The sequence below is a fragment of the Cyprinus carpio genome, chromosome A1, assembly GCF_018340385.1.
Source record: "Cyprinus carpio isolate SPL01 chromosome A1, ASM1834038v1, whole genome shotgun sequence".
Taxonomy (NCBI): domain Eukaryota; kingdom Metazoa; phylum Chordata; class Actinopteri; order Cypriniformes; family Cyprinidae; genus Cyprinus; species Cyprinus carpio.
Window position 1 is genome coordinate 37876978 of NC_056572.1, and position 16418 is coordinate 37893395.

Consider the following 16418-nt stretch of genomic DNA (forward strand, 5'->3'; position numbering starts at 1 on the left):
GTATGTCAGATTAATCTGAAAAAACAGACGCTCATGTACTGAATGGTGTACAATTTTTATGTTAACTTTATTAAAATTGTTAAGAAATCTGCATTCAAGTGAAGGTAAAATAGCCAAAACATCAATCTGATTTGCTAATGGTTAATGATTATGTACATGTCACATCAAAACATTTTAAATTCAATACACTTAATTTTATTAAAATCTAAGTTTCTCAGAAGTTTTTGCTTTTAACACTGTAATTGCAAAGCTTAACATGTGTGATTTGAAATGTTTTGCAAACTGTTCATCTGTAATACTATTACTATTACCTGTAAAAATGAATATATAAATACTGAAATCATAGAGACGTCTCAATATCACAGTGTTGACCACATTAAAAGTGCTGTAAGTCAGTAACACTGGAGAAAACTGTCCTGTTCTCAAAGCCAGCTGAATGTGAAAACCTCTCCAAAACCAGCAAACCCAAAAACAAACTGAGAGCACAACTGTTTAACTAGTCTTCTGATAATCACACACTGATACCCTGAATCATTTTCTGTCTTTTACAGTTGTGTGGTTTACCTCGTAAAACCTATTTCAGTGATATCCATCAGGCAGTAGAGACTTTTTTTGCACTCTATTGAGGAAAAGAAAAAAGTATTGTAAAGCACCCTTTATGTTTAGTTAACTACTCAGAAGACTGAGTCTATTTCTTCTAATAAGAAATCTTTAACATATTGCGAGGCTTGTAAAAATTAAACGAATTGCACTTCCAGAGGCTATTACTGTTGTGCTTGAACTGAAATAAGGTACTTTTTTCTGCTATCAATGAAAAAGGCTTAACTAGTAGTTTTTCAAGAACTAACTCAACAGTGTGACAAGTATGAGCTTGACTGCAGTCTATTTAGATGATTTGGTAAAATAATTGTAATCAATACCCCATCAATACATTTACACAATAAAGGCTCTCTCTTTCTTATAGTGATAATTTTCCCTGCATGATGGCGCTGTAAGACCCTCCTCCGTCAGACTCTCGTCTCTCCCCAAACGGCTGTGTGAGAAAGTAAAGCTGGTCAGTGGTTTGTTGTGGATCGAAATCCCTCCTTCTGTAAACGAGTCTTTTGGATTTTAAATGTGCCTGTGGATGAAAGACATGAACGATTTTACAGGAATACAGATTTATACTGTAAAAATAACAATCAGTCAAATCTACAGAAATAAAAAAAAACTGGCAGCTGTGGTGACAGAACTTAATTGTAAAACAAATGAGTAGCAAAAACTTTAGGTTTTAAGGATTCAATTTATTTTGGCAATTAAAAGCATATTTCATGAACGGATATTTTGTTAATTTTGCTTTAAGTACTCAAATCTGTTTTGTGCCTTGACACTACACTGAAAAGGAGGTAATATGAAGTCACATAATGAATCAAAGTTCATCACAAATAGCTTTTCCACAAGCTAAAATAAATAGTATATATAGAAAGTGCACAACAAATACAAACACCATCATGGCAACACGTGGGCATTAAAATAATGCAGTAAAATTAATTAATACATATAAAGAAAAATAAAAAATAATTAAGCAACATAAAATATAACCACAAAAATACAATGAAAGGTAATTTTGATAATGTAAATACCAGTTTTCACTGTGAATTAAAAGTTTACTTTTTTAAAATAGAAAAACTTATTAAGGTAATTAGAAACATAAATGAAAACTTTCTTAGTTACTTGAGAAAAAACTTACATTTAAAACATATATAATTTACTTAGAACAACCTTAAATGTAATTGATTTTAAAAACTTGCATTTACAACACTTAGTAACTTCTTTAGCTACTTAGAAAACCTTAAATTTAAAACTTATTTAGAAAACCTATTTTAGAAAAACTTACATTTAAAACTTTATTAACTTTTTTATAGTTTACCCTACATTAGAAAAACGTAAATTTAAAATGTATTTATTTAATTAGAATAAAAATACATTTAAAACTTATTTACCTCAAAAATGTTACATTTTAAAATGCATTTAGTTACTTCGAAAAAACTTTACTTAAACTTTTGTTACTTAGAAAAACTTTAGATTATTTTTTTTTTTTCTGTTACAATACTAGCAATGCCTCATAATAACTATTACAGCTTTTCACAGGTATGTAGTAAGGGGAACTGTTTAACTATTAACATTTTTTTACCATAGCCTTTTTCACCATATCAATTTAGGATCATTTTTAGAGTGTGTGTATTAGGAAAACACAGAAATATATGGAGGGAAATTGAGCATGATCTGTTTTTTCTGACACCTGTTTTGTCGACCTCAGGTGAAAGTCGTAAGAAGATTGGGCGAGCAGTATGAGGGCAGGGTGCGTTCTGCACATCTCGTAGAAAATGTCTCACAGTTGAAGTAATTGTCACGTTCCCACTATGGCAGCCATTCCTGCCTTCCCTCCACACCTGATGAATAAGACAGCGTACAGCTGCAGTGACAACCCCTAAAGTTTCACCAGACACACTACACTTTAATGTGCTTTAAACATCTTCAAATGTCCCTTGACATCAAACACATGTGTTGGCATCTCTGTATCATGATCTGGGAGTTTATTGTCCTGTGTTGTCTTCCGTCTGATTACCAACCAAGTCAAACCCTGCTTAGTCTTTCTCAGAACAAAACTTCTAGGTAGAGGCATAATTGTGAGAAAATTTTTAAATAAAAAAGTTTTATATGCTGGAAAGTCCTATTTATGAAAAAACAGGGTGGCAGTGTAATATATAATGTGATACTGTAAGATATAAAGCTGCAATTACAAAAAAAAAAATAATAGTTGCAAATGAGAGATTTAAAGTCACACTGCAAGATATAAAGTCACAACTTGGAGATATAACATATATAAAGACATTTAAGCATCTTTTATAAATGTTCCTTAGAAAAAAAAGAAAAAAAAAAAACATCACTGGTTTGCATATTGACACAAAACAATTGCACTGAGATATTTTAAGATGCATTTTATGTCAGTTTAACAGCTCAGACATGCATTTTAGTCTAAGACTAGGCTTTAAGCCTTGTTTGTGAAACCTGGGCCTAAAGTCAATGTGAATTATGAAGTCACAATTGCAAAGAAAAGTTGCAATTGTGACATTTAAAGTAACATTTCAAGATATGAAGTCACATCTGGGAGATGGTAGGCTGAAACTACAAGAAATAATTGTAACATTTAAAGTCGCATTGAGTTAGAAAGTTGCAAATATGAAAAAAAAGAAAAAAAAGTGTAATGGGGATATTTAAAATCATGTTGCAATATATAGTCACAATTGGGAGATATAAAGTCACAATTATGAGATTTAAAGTGTTAATTGCAAGATATTCTGCCACATTTACCTGTGTATTTTCTTTTTACAACATGTAAAGTCACAATGAATTATAAAGTCACAACTGTGAGATACATAAAGTTCCATTTACAAGAAAGTCACATTGTGAGATATTATGTCAAAACTGGGAGATATAAAGCCAAAATTCTGAGAAATATTTGCAATTGCAACATAAAAATCCCGCAAAATAAATAAATCTAATTAATAAAATAAAATAAAAAAACTTGCAATTAGAAGATTTTAAAGTTTCAATTGCAAGATATAAAGTCCAATTATATATTATTTTATTTTCTCTGAGTTGAAATGAGCTTTTGGAGAGATGATTTTGTGCTTTAATTTAATTATTTTTTTATATATAAAAATCTACTGTTACTCACCTGGCACTGAGACGCCATAGACGGCCACATCCGTATGTTTCAACAGAGAGCTCAGGATTCCTTCCACCTCTGTGGTGGTGGACACGTTCTCACCCCCGCCAGCGAAACGTCGTCTGCCGCCTCGGTCCCGGAAATACACGTAACCAAACTCATCCATCACCATCAAATCACCTGAGACAGAGGAACACAGAGTCAGAGAGCATCCATCGAGCACACATATGGATTAGCTCATCTCTGGAGAACTTCAACTTTACCTGATACATACACAGAGTCTCCCTTTTTGAAGACATTTGTGAGAGATCTTTTTATTGGTGGCCCTCTTGATTCGCGTAGCCATCAAAACGACGTATGGATCATGTGGATTGATTCGGCCAACAATAATCCCTGGTTCTCCTAAAGTGTACAAGAGAATACAGGAAAAAAATTTGTAGGGCTTTATGTCTTGTGCATATTTACACCAGGATTATATATATATATATATATATATATTCCATTTTAAAATTAAATGGAAAATATTAATCAAAATTAATAAAAACTATAATAATATTTCAATTATACTAAAATGACACTTGATTTACACCATAGGATGTCACAAAAAAACTCTAATTTCACACTCAAAGTCATAATATATGCTGGTTTCCCCCTGGCTGTCATTTATCTCTGATGTGAAATGTTTGTTTTTTTAAACTCCAAGAGCAAACAGGTAACACACAGAGCACTGAGCGTTTGATGGGACTTTTAACCCAATTATGATTTACAAAGGAAGACCTTTCAAAACAATTTTGAAATTCACTTGTTTGCTCTGCCATGGTATGTGTTCAGAAAACTACACAGATACTTTTGTGAAATTGTTTTGTGTTTCCGGGCAAATACTATTATATTGGAAACACGACAGGTTAATATGTTAAAGGTCAGATAAATCATGTCAACTCTCACACACTTAGTTTCATTAAGAAAGGGATAATAATGTACAATCAGCAGGTCATTATTGCAAAATATACATTAATGTTCAAAATATTTTTTTAGAAGGAATATATATTTTGTACTAATCAAAAATGTATTTAATTGATCAAAGGTTTACAGTAAAAGTATTTATAATGTTACAAAATATTTCTATTTCAAATTACATTCTTTTGAACTTAAAGAATCATGAAAAATAACAATTTTCACAGTTTCAGCAAAAAGCACAACTGTTTTCAACAGTGATAATAATCAGAAATGTTTCTTGAGTAGCAAATCAGTATATTAGAATGAGTTCTGAAGATCATGTGACTGACTGAAGACTGGAGTAATGATGCTGAAAATTTAGCATTTTAACAAATATTCACATAGAAAACAGTTGTTGTAAAATGTAACAATATTTCACAGTGTTTTATTGTATGTTTTTTGATCATATAAATGCAGCTTTGCTCAGCAGAAGACATATATCCCTACTAGATATTAAATCACACAAACAAATGTTATTATTTTATGCATTTCATTGTTATTTTTTTTACTTAAGATATTAAATCACACATCTACTGTATGTTTTTGTGTGTGTGTTTTTCTCACCTGGTTTGCATGGGACACCAGTCCTTGACTGTCCCCGTATTAACTCCATTGTGTCCTCGTCTGCTCTCAGCAGTCTGATGGGATATTAAACACTGGGCAGAATCACACTGTTGAAGCCACACGCCCCAACCTGGCCAGAAGAGCACATTACACATCCTTAAATCACACAGAATACCTATTCAAATCTAATTAGTTCAAGTAAACATTTACACACACCTTGTTGTCCATGTTGGCGACGGCTGCAGTTGCAGTTCAGTGGCTCCATAAAACTCACCGATGCGTTTGATGTTGAAACGTTTCATAAAATCTTCCCAAACGGTTAGGCCCGCAGCCCATTGCCCATGGCAACACGCACCTGGTGACGAGACTCGGACGGACGGACCGGCTGAGATAACAGATATCGACAGATTTCACCGATGTACTGGACCACCTGCAAACAGACACAAACCTAAAATTAAACACTTAAAATCAACCACCAACAATCTAACTGAATAACTAACCCTTCAAACCTGGTGCAGAAATATCTGATATCATGCACTAATTATGCTGGTTTTGATGGTTCTTGACTGGTTTTACTCATATTTTCCACTAGACGAAAGATGATGGACAGTTACCCTTTACTTTGAACAGTGACATGAATTTGCACCAAAATACTGAACATTTTGCTTGGAAAATTTTACCTTCAACAAAAGATATGTAAAGTCTTTTCTCCTTCCTTTTAATGTACGGTAAGAGTCAGATAATTTACTATCCGAAATGCCATAATGCTTGCATGATTAGTTGCACTTTAATGGTTCGCTTTGCTGTGTGTGCAGCTATGAATATGAGATCTAAGATGACTAATGACTAATGGTTCCTGAGGTCAGAGGTCCTCACCGTGCAGTTGTATTTCCACACAATCGTCCCCAGGAAACGGCTCGCGGAGAACTTCCTGCGGATCACCACCGTCAGACCGTGCAGCAGACACTGACCCACACCCACAATGTTACCTGGGAAGCACAGAGAGGAAGACACTGATTGCCTGATTAGACTGATCCTATCTGCTAAACTCATGTGACCTAAGCTACACTTCAGTTTTCATCATTTAAAAAGTATACTTAATGTTCCTTTAAAGCTTGTGTAATTTAATACTTACAATATATATCTTAAAGGTCCCATGTTCTCATAATATCGCACTTCCAGCAGCATTTACCACACACCAGGCGTAGCAGTTTTATTCGCCTCTCTATATTCTCAATAAGCAGTTTTGTTTAGATCTTCAAATCCACTTCAGCAGCATTTACACATGTAACCAAACTGTAGGTTGCGAGTGTTAGTTTTTATTCCTCAGTAACTCTTATATACTCAAGGAAGTCCAACTGATTCTGAAGTTTTCTGACAGTTCTTATATCAGTCATACCTGATTTATATAACATTTTACACCTAAAAACATGGTAAAAAAATGTATATCTTTAAAGGTGGCAAGTTTTTTCTCCACTTCAGCAACACTTGCATACACCAAACTTAGCAGTTTTATTCATATCTATACTCTGAAGGGTTTTACTGAGGGGTTTGTTCATATATCATTCACACTGATTTATATGACATTTTATTCTTAGAAACATGGTAAAAATTTATATCTTTAAAGGTGGCGAGTTTTTTCTCCACTTCAGTAACACCCGTTACATACACCAAACTTCAGTCCGTTTTATTCAATATCTATACTCTGAAGGATTTTACTGACAGGTTTTGGTCATGTGGATCATTCATACATACTGATTTCTATAAACATTTTACACCTAAAAAAACAATTGTATAAAAATGTATATCTGTTAAAGTGTGCGGCAGTTTTTTTTCTCCACTTCAAGCAACCAACTTAAATACACTAATTTAGCAGATTTTTATCCCTATCTATATTCTGACCCCTTAGAGTTTTACTGAGTGGATTGTTCACATCTCATTCACACTAGTTTATACATACATTTTAACGAATACTGAAACATACTAAAAATAATATATCCTATTTGAAGGTGTCAAATTTTTTGTCTTTTCCTCCACTTCAGCCACACTTACCATACACGAAACGTACGAGTTTATAATTCCTCGGCTGGTATATTCTGAGGGAATCTATACACTGGAGCAGTTGTTTCATAGAGATCACCTTCACCCTGATTAACTAGTGACATGTGTACTTCCTAACACATGGTGGACGTCCTGTGTTTTATGGTTTCTGATTTTATGAATTACATTTTCTGCGCCTGATAATGGATTGAAAAAGAGAAAAGCCACACTCCAGATTTATTCTCTAAGATTAGTACAGTGTGTTGTATATTCAAGGCGGGGGGGGGGGGGGGGGACTGAGGATAAACCATGTGAGAACTCGAAACACATTTTCACACTATACTTACAAAATATTTACTCAACGCTCAACAGATCAACAAATGTATTCCTCATAGTTAGACCAAGGCCTTGTTTGTCGAGTTCTGGACTGACCTTTAGGGCTTGATACACACTGGATCAGGTTATCAGACATGTTACGGATCAAATTTTCGCGACTACCAAATACGGGAGTGATTTATTCAACCTTGACGTCGACCTTCCACTTGATGAATGAGAGGTTAGTTGGAGGGTACATTCTTATAATTCTACTGCTGTCTGTTAACAGCTCAGTAAGCTGAACCACTAACGATGGGAAGTGACATAAAGGGGGGTGAACTGTGTATGTATTGGTGTAGATGCATTCACCGCACCGGGGCTTGCGAATTGACTAGAGCCGGTGCAAGCATCAGTAGAATCCGCGCGACCTCCCTCTCTCTCCTTTGTGCCCGTCGAGACACACACAGGAGTCCATACTCCACACGCTAGCGATGCAGCAGTTACCTGTAGGGGTATACACAGTGCACACAAACCGGCGGACAGTGAATACAGTGGCGGCTGCACACACAACCTCTTTGTGCGCGATTATTTTATAGAAGCGTGTTTTGTTGCACAATAACAACCTAGCTTTTTGTAATATGATAGGCAGCTTATAGGTAACACCCCGTCGTTTCCTGACGTGTAATAGGTACGAATAACCTGGTTCTTGCGGAGATGAAACATGTTGTGTATCACATCATCAAACCAACATCAACATGAGCTCAGACTGTCGTCAAGCCACCTGCTGTCTGTTTGGTGTGTAAGATTGCAGGGACTTCCAATTTTTTGAAACCCTACAATTTTACCCTCTAAAAGAAGACATACGCATCACAAATGTTAATGTTATTGTGAACTCCTAGAAATGATTTACAGTTCAGGGTATTCATTCTAATATATGTTTAAGGGGGACATAGCGGAACTTGCAGCTGGGACGGGTTGCCAGAGTACGCAATTAACAGTGCATATGTGATGTTAGTGGACCCAAGCAATTTGTCCTCAATACATTTTTGGCCCACTCCATTCTTATAAGGACTTTTAGGAAATAAAAACTTCGAAAATCATTTGTTGCTAGTGCTCTTCGCTAAGTCCAACCCGCAATTTGAGTTATCAATGTTTTATGATCTGAGCAAAACTAGAAGAACAAAAGCTAGAGAGCCACACGATGAAATATTTCGCAATGCAATAGTTAGGATTTGACCTAAATTTGTCGCTGGGCCGGGTTCACATAGATTTTGTCGACAGTTAGACAAACCGGTCTGTTGAGTGGTGTTAGAAGCACGTGTAGTGAGCGTGACGTGGGTTGACTGCGTTGTCATGAAAAAGCTTAGCCCTGTCCAACACGTGGGACGTTGTGGGGTTGGTAGTTGGATTGTGGCGTATGATTATAGTTGTAAACATAGTATCTTAGGATGTTTGCCAGGATGGCAGGACAGCACCATGACCAAAAATGAACCTACAGTTGACCAGTAAAGTGGTCGTGGACAACGCAAAAAGATACAACCAAATAAAGAACGAATGAAGAAGACCCGTGATCGGTGATCGCATGACTATTCTAGCAATATGAGACCGAGGGGAGATCCTTTATTATCTTCGTAAGTTAGATTGCTTAGAATGTAACATCCAGAGAATTTATCTGGCGCGATAGGCGTTACAAGAATGAATTCATCTTTCATTCTGCGAAGAAATAGAATCTTGAAAGTCAGTTTTTGTAACAGAGTTACAGATTGTTGAGGTAGTCGAGAGGAAAGAAAACAATCAATGCACAAAGACACACACAACACTACAGCGACAAGAAAACCTTGGAATAGATCTTTTGTAAGGATGTGGCTCAGTGTCCAGCCTTTAAATCACACTATGCTAATGTGCAATTGTTAAGGAACGGTAGGGCAAACCTTCTGTTTTTCAGGTGTGAGTTATGCCACAGGGTGAACAGCAGGCCCTATCCCAGTACAGTCCTGAAGTAAACTCAACAGCCTCTACTCCTGTCAGCAGCAACACACACCGCATTGAACTACACTAGAGTGTTGTGATACAGCAGGCGATCGGCCAATCAAACGACTGGACCGCCACCATATAGCATATTTACATGGGGACAGGTCAGCAATGCTACTTGTCACTTAGTGCATGTTCATCCAGGCCGAAGCACGCGCGCGCGTCGTGGAACCGTCCCTCATGAGGGCGTGATGTGTCAAGATCTTCGAGTGCACATGGGTTCTGGAGCAACGTCACTAAGCATGAGAGCCCAATAGAATCGATAATCACACACCACACGTATAGAGATCAGGGTCAATCTGTCCTTGGGATCAGGATGGAAATTGATGCAATCGCGCCGGTTCGCGTTCGCCTGACACATGGTGACACAGCCATCCGTCTTTTCATCCAGCTTCGGATGCCTGTGTCCAGACCTCGTTTGTCGTCTGCTCGTGCGAATCTCCTCGCCTGCATCAGGATGGGCGCATGTGGCTTCACCCGTCATCGGAACCAGGAACTCTGTTGTTCTGCCTCGCGGCGCCACCTGTAATCGTGTTTATTCTGAGCCACACACGCTGCTTTTGGAGCGGCAGACTTGGTCCCGTGTTCAGGTCCTGGCAGCGGTGCTCTCTCTCCGCTCCCGCGTGTCAGGCGCTGGACTTGGCTGGGATGCATAACCTATTGCCCCACGTTTGTACACTTGGGCGCTCCACAATCCGGAACACACATAAGACCACTGCCCCCCTCTCTCTCGCTCTCTCTCAACTCGCTCGCTCTCGTCTTGTGGAGGGGTGAATCCTCACACAACCCAGCCAAAAACACGTCCGGCACACAGACAACCCAAACTCACAAGCAGCACCAATGAATTAGGACTGGAGCATGACCAACACAAGGTCCCCTGTAGGTAAAGACCATGAAGATTTTTGGGCAGTGTGAAATCCAGTATAACTTTAGCAACTAAGCGCCCAAAAGAAAACCAGTGTATGTTTACTTAATTTTATTTAATGATATATTGCGTTGAATGCATATAGTGAAAATATTACATTGCGAAAAGTTTCATATTCATCAAGATCATATTGTGCAATGAATTGTTATTTATGCCGATGTAAATATGTAAACATAATATAGAAAATAACAAGATAAACTAGATAATTATTCAACATTGTCACAATATTCTCATGATATACAATCAAAACATGAAAAAATTCACAGTTTTTAGATGAGACATAAAAGTAACATACACGATGATCTGAGTATTCATATATCGAAATCTTAACCAGTGTTCATAAAATGAGATTAAGATGTCATCATGGTGATACTATACCTTTTAATGTCACAAGTTTAAATACCTATATGATACAGAAAATATAATGAGTAACATACTGAAGTAAACAATATGTAAACAATAGATTATAATAATTTTACAAACTAATAATATTAGAGTTTTGTTATTGTCTTATTACTTTGTCAATTCCGTTTGTGTATTTATTGCGTAGTACCTTGGTCAACGCGCCCGCTTTTTAAGTGGTAGTTCTATGTAATAAATTTTGACATATGAAGTAAATATACGTAATGTAGATACACAAATGTGGTACTAATGTATAGTCGAAGATTACCATCACTAAAACCAGAATATACACTTATGAATTACTAATGAAAAATACTGTTCCACCCAAATGTCACAATATAATAAAGCAGTGATAAGAGTAATTTAATGTTAGCAAAGTTTAAAAAGCAGCATTACTCCGAAGGTTTCGGCTTCTAGCCCAAAATAAATTTCTCTGAATTTTTTTTTTTTTTTTGGCATAAATTGTGACCTGACAAGCTACCAACACCTTAACAGCACATCAGTCTTTAAACAGACACTGTGAGAACAGCTGCCGCCTTTGTAAATAACGCACTCAGAACACCCACACCCACCACCCCACACACACACGCCACCACCACCACAGAATATGGCCACTCCATCCATAAACACCCACACCACACACACACAACACTGCTCATACCAGACCGTTTGAATCCCTGTGCTGTGTGTGCGGCAGGTCGGTGGCGGTTCAGGAGATCTGAGCCACAGCCATCCAGATTCTGAGCTGACAGCCGAACACAAAGACTGGGCCGTCAGCCGCACCGTACAGAAAGAGAGAAAGAGAGCTGAAGAGACTCCTTCACCTCCAACACCACTGCAGACACACAAGACAGGATCAGTGCTCACGTCATAGGTCCTTTTCAGTGAAACCATCAGAAGACTGGATTTTGATTTCTTAGTACAGTTATGATTTATTGCTATTTTATCATTACAGTATATACAGTAGTTATATTATTTAGATATGTCGTGATCACGTTTTTGGATTTTTGGATGGAGTGCTGATACCAAATCCGATTATTTGTAATTTGGTTAGTTTTTAACAATATTTGTTAGAATTAAAATAAACAATAAGTAAGTTATTTTATAATGACAGTACACCGAAGATTTGAAAATAACTATAAATAAACTATATATTAGTCACTGCATTTTTTTTTTCAGAAAGATGCAATAGTAACATTTTATTTTGTGATTTAACATTTGCAAATGGTTTAAAGCAAAAGAGTTGTAAAAATTCTGAAAATCTTCTAGAGCTCATAATTTGTTTAAAAAACATATTACACATTAATGACTAAACCAGTATATATAAATGTATCATATATTAAATGTCAAAAATTTAAAATGCATTTTGGTTGTTTTTTTCTCATGTATTTTTGCTTTTCATTTTATTAGGAGTAGGCCAACAGCGCCACCTACGAAAATGAAACTCCATTACTGAGGGCAGGCATTAGGACGACTGGGGGGCTGCCACTGCGGCCGCTGTACTGCAGCAATCCAAAACAGTGAATCCAATCATCATTCAGGCAAAACTTTGCTTCAAGAATGAGCCACAATGCTGACATTATCTAATCACACTGTTGAAATGATCTAATCGATAGTACACCCAGAGCACATGTGAGTTAATGTATTCCTCATATCGGTAAGACATATCAGCATAATTTTTTTCATATCTGGCCGATCCCGATATTTAAATTTAAAGCCATTATTGGCCAATTCCAATACTGGTTCGATAATATTGTGCATCTCTAACATCTAACATCTCACCGTCCAGAAGCTCCACCCCGAACACCATCCCTCGCGCTCCAGACACGCCCATGCAGTGCATCAACGAATCGCGTCGCAGGTTAAAATTGATGAGCGCCGGCTCCACGCCCACTTTAGCCAGACCGAGCCACAAAGCGCCACATGAAATGACGGCCGGCTCTCCATGAAGATGGCCACCACATCGCCTGACACCAGCCCTGCGCCAAGGCCCACTGCGCCACAGCGTTCGACCGCCCGGTCCAGCTCAGAGAAGCTCCACACCTCGCCCGTGGACTCCTCCACCAGAGCCGGCTTGTATCGGGTGGAAGCGCCACCCGCTGGAAGCCCGAATATAGAGCGGGACGGTGCTGCGGCGTACTAATGTAATGATGCATGAAGTATTTCACACGCAACAGTATGCACAGACCACTGGAGGAGAGAGAAAGAAGAGGCTACATATGTGTATAGTGGTTCCTGGCTTTAACAGGTCTCATCATGACTAATAGTGCAAATGTGTCCAGTTTTTCTCTACATCATACCTTTTAGATCATACACACTGGGGCAAACAATATGACTAAAGAGAGGTAAGAGATAATAGGTTATACTCACACAATGTCTCTCTTGATGGTGCATGCAGCCACACAGAGAAACCTCCATCCTCCAGAACATAAATAAACTCCTATAAGAGAGCCAGCATACTCCAGAACCACGAGAGGCCCAGCACACCTCAGTAACCCAGCAGTGATCACCAGCCAGTGGGGCACTCTGAAACCCGTCTCCAGCACCCATCCTGGAAGGAGAGAAGACCAGAGAAACTGTATTATGCATTTCAAGCACATATTAATTGGAGCAACTACATTGGAGTAGCTATATGTACTTCTAAAGGTGAAAACAGAAAAAAAAAGCAGTCCTTACTATAAACAGCTATCTGCATATTTTAACCTATAATTTTGATACTGATTACAAAAAATAAAATAGAAAAATCTTTTTGAAATACATTGTATGTTACATTCTTTAGCAATACTTTAAGTACTCAAGAAGTGATGGCAATGAGACATGAGAAACAGCTGGATAAGCCTTGAACTTCAGCTTAACACAAATTCTACTAGCTATATATTAAGTTAAGTTGCAATTCTCAAATATTTTGATTGGTTTTTGGTAATGACATCTAATAAATCTACACTTAGAAATTAGAAAGAAAAAAGAGAAAGAAAAGAAAGAAAATCCAATTTCACCTATTTTAGCACATCCTTTAATTATTATAGAATGTAAGTTAAGAAGTTGAAGACTCACCAAAAGACGTATTAGTGATTACAGGAAGTGTAATTAAAAAAGTGTAGATTCTTTTTATATATTATTTTAAAGTTAAATAAAATTCTAATTTTTTCCCCAAACCAGGTAAAGAGGTAAAATACTGAACGCTCAACCAGATATATGAAATACACTTTAAAGTTTGAACTATCATTGCATGTGTGCAAATAGTAATTCTAAAAAGAAAAGTAGGTCGATAACAGCACTGCTCATGATACGCACTTGCCTGCGAACAGCCTGTTTAGTTTTCGCTTTTCAGTGCTCTGGCGGAAATAATCCCAGAGAAACGCCGCACACCTTCACAGATTCAAATGAGAGTTAACCGAACAATGTGCGTGACCGCTAGACGACCGCAGAGAGATATTTTATAACACGATGTATTTACTCCCTGTGAACTCTCGCTTGGCTCGCAGGTGCGCAGACACTTCGAATCCTGAAGCCCCCGCCTCCCGCATTTTTTCACGCGCGGCGCTCTGATTGATTGGAGGACACCGCTGTCAGTCAAAGGGTCTGCAGGTTCTTCCAGGTTCTGCGTGTCTAGACTGGCTGTTTTGGGGTCTTGTCAGAACTCGAGCCTCAGGAGAAGAAATGAGGGCCTGTGTCCGTGACTCCGTGGTCAAAAACACCGCGCAATGCCTTTTCTTGCACCCAGAAGTTTAATTGCCTCTTAAGATCTGCTTGACAGCTGAATGCTTCTCTCATTTTGATTTTTCCACCCAAAGAGGGGGGGGGGGGGTAAGAGTAAGCTTCTAAGGTTAGTAAAGATTTTTTTTTTTGCCAATACAATTAGAGTGGCTTTTTCACAAACTCTCTGATGCTGCCAATAAATCTTTACTCAATTGTTATCTTGAAAATAATAATAATAATAATAGAACAAACATTTAAGCTTGCCAACTCAACTCGAGCGCCATGATAGCACAGGTACATCTGCAAGAGGTCTGTTAAAGATCTGGAAAGCATCTGCAGGTGTAGACCAAGCATCTGACATACCTCTTTAAGATGTACCAGTTTTACATACATTCTAAATCGCAAACATTTTAAGGGCATCTTAATTTTGGTAAAGTTGGCAGATGCATGTTCCACAGATTCGACTTTCGGCTCATATCAATAAATCCACAAGCAAATCTACGTTTTTACTACACATATCTGACCAAATGCATCGGAGCCTCGAGCCCTCTTTAGAACTTCGGATAAAGATAATGCAGCTCGTAATCTTCCGGTGGAGCTCATTTTATATGTGCTTTATACATAGACTCTCACAGAAACCTCTCCTGCCTCAGTCTTGTATCAGAAACTGAGGAAGAAAGAACAACTGCAACACCGTAAATAATGATAGCCGGCATTAACATACAGTTCCATGTTATTAAAGCACATATACTTTTTATATGCAGAGTCTGGTAATCCCAGGAAAGTAACACCCAGACACATAACTGTACACATTTGAATGCTGACAAATAAACACTATCGCAACTGTTTAGGCAGTTAGGCTAATCTCTTAAACAATAATCAATCTCTTACCTTCATAGTCATGAACACATTTTTAAAATCTTATAATATCGCAAAGCATTAATTTATTATTTCTCAGAATATGTGCAGTAAAATTTACATTATTAAAGGTTCACTTTCTTTCTAATTCATGATGATCGATTATGAAGAAATGTGCCAAAAACGTGTCTTGGTGAAAAATAAAAGCCTTTTTAAGATGAAAAATGAAAATTACCAAGTATAACCAGGAGATGGCAGCAGAGGATCACTCACTGGCTGCTGCTGCCATTCAACTCCCTAGTTTTTCACATATTTTGATTTATTATAAAATAAATATTATAGCAAATTTAGTACTTTATCTAATTCGAAGTAGGCCTATATAGCAAGTGGCAGGAACGGTCATCAAAGTCACTTGTCATTTAAATAAGCTGTGGATCAACAGATCTATAACGCTGAATTAATTTAAATAATCTATATAGTTAAATACAAATTAAATAAGTTCTAACAAATAAAAATGCACTGAAGATTTTTAAATGTTAAGGTTTTTAATTTAAAAATACGGGTGTTTAAGTTTTTCACTTCATGACAGCTCTTTTTTGAACAGCGGCTTGTAGATGCTTCACTACGTCTGACAACTTCTTTATCAGAAACAATACATGTAAAAACCTTCTTTTACTCTCAACACCTTAAGTATATTAGAGTATGCAGATAACTCATACTTTATAGCTCTTAGCAAGTCAACCAGCGCACTTACATCAGTTTTTATTTTGATGTGTTTAAGCCATCAAATAAATCAGTGTCTGTTAATCATTTACTCACCCCTTAAGTTGTTCCAGGTTCGGAATTTGCATGTTTTTTGGGTGAAAACATATCGCT

General features: G+C 37.2%; 1 pseudogene; it reads right to left on the minus strand.

Moving 5' to 3' along the window:
- Positions 1–922: 922 nt before the first annotated feature.
- Positions 923–13535, minus strand: LOC122147451 (annotated as a pseudogene).
- Positions 13536–16418: the final 2883 nt, after the last annotated feature.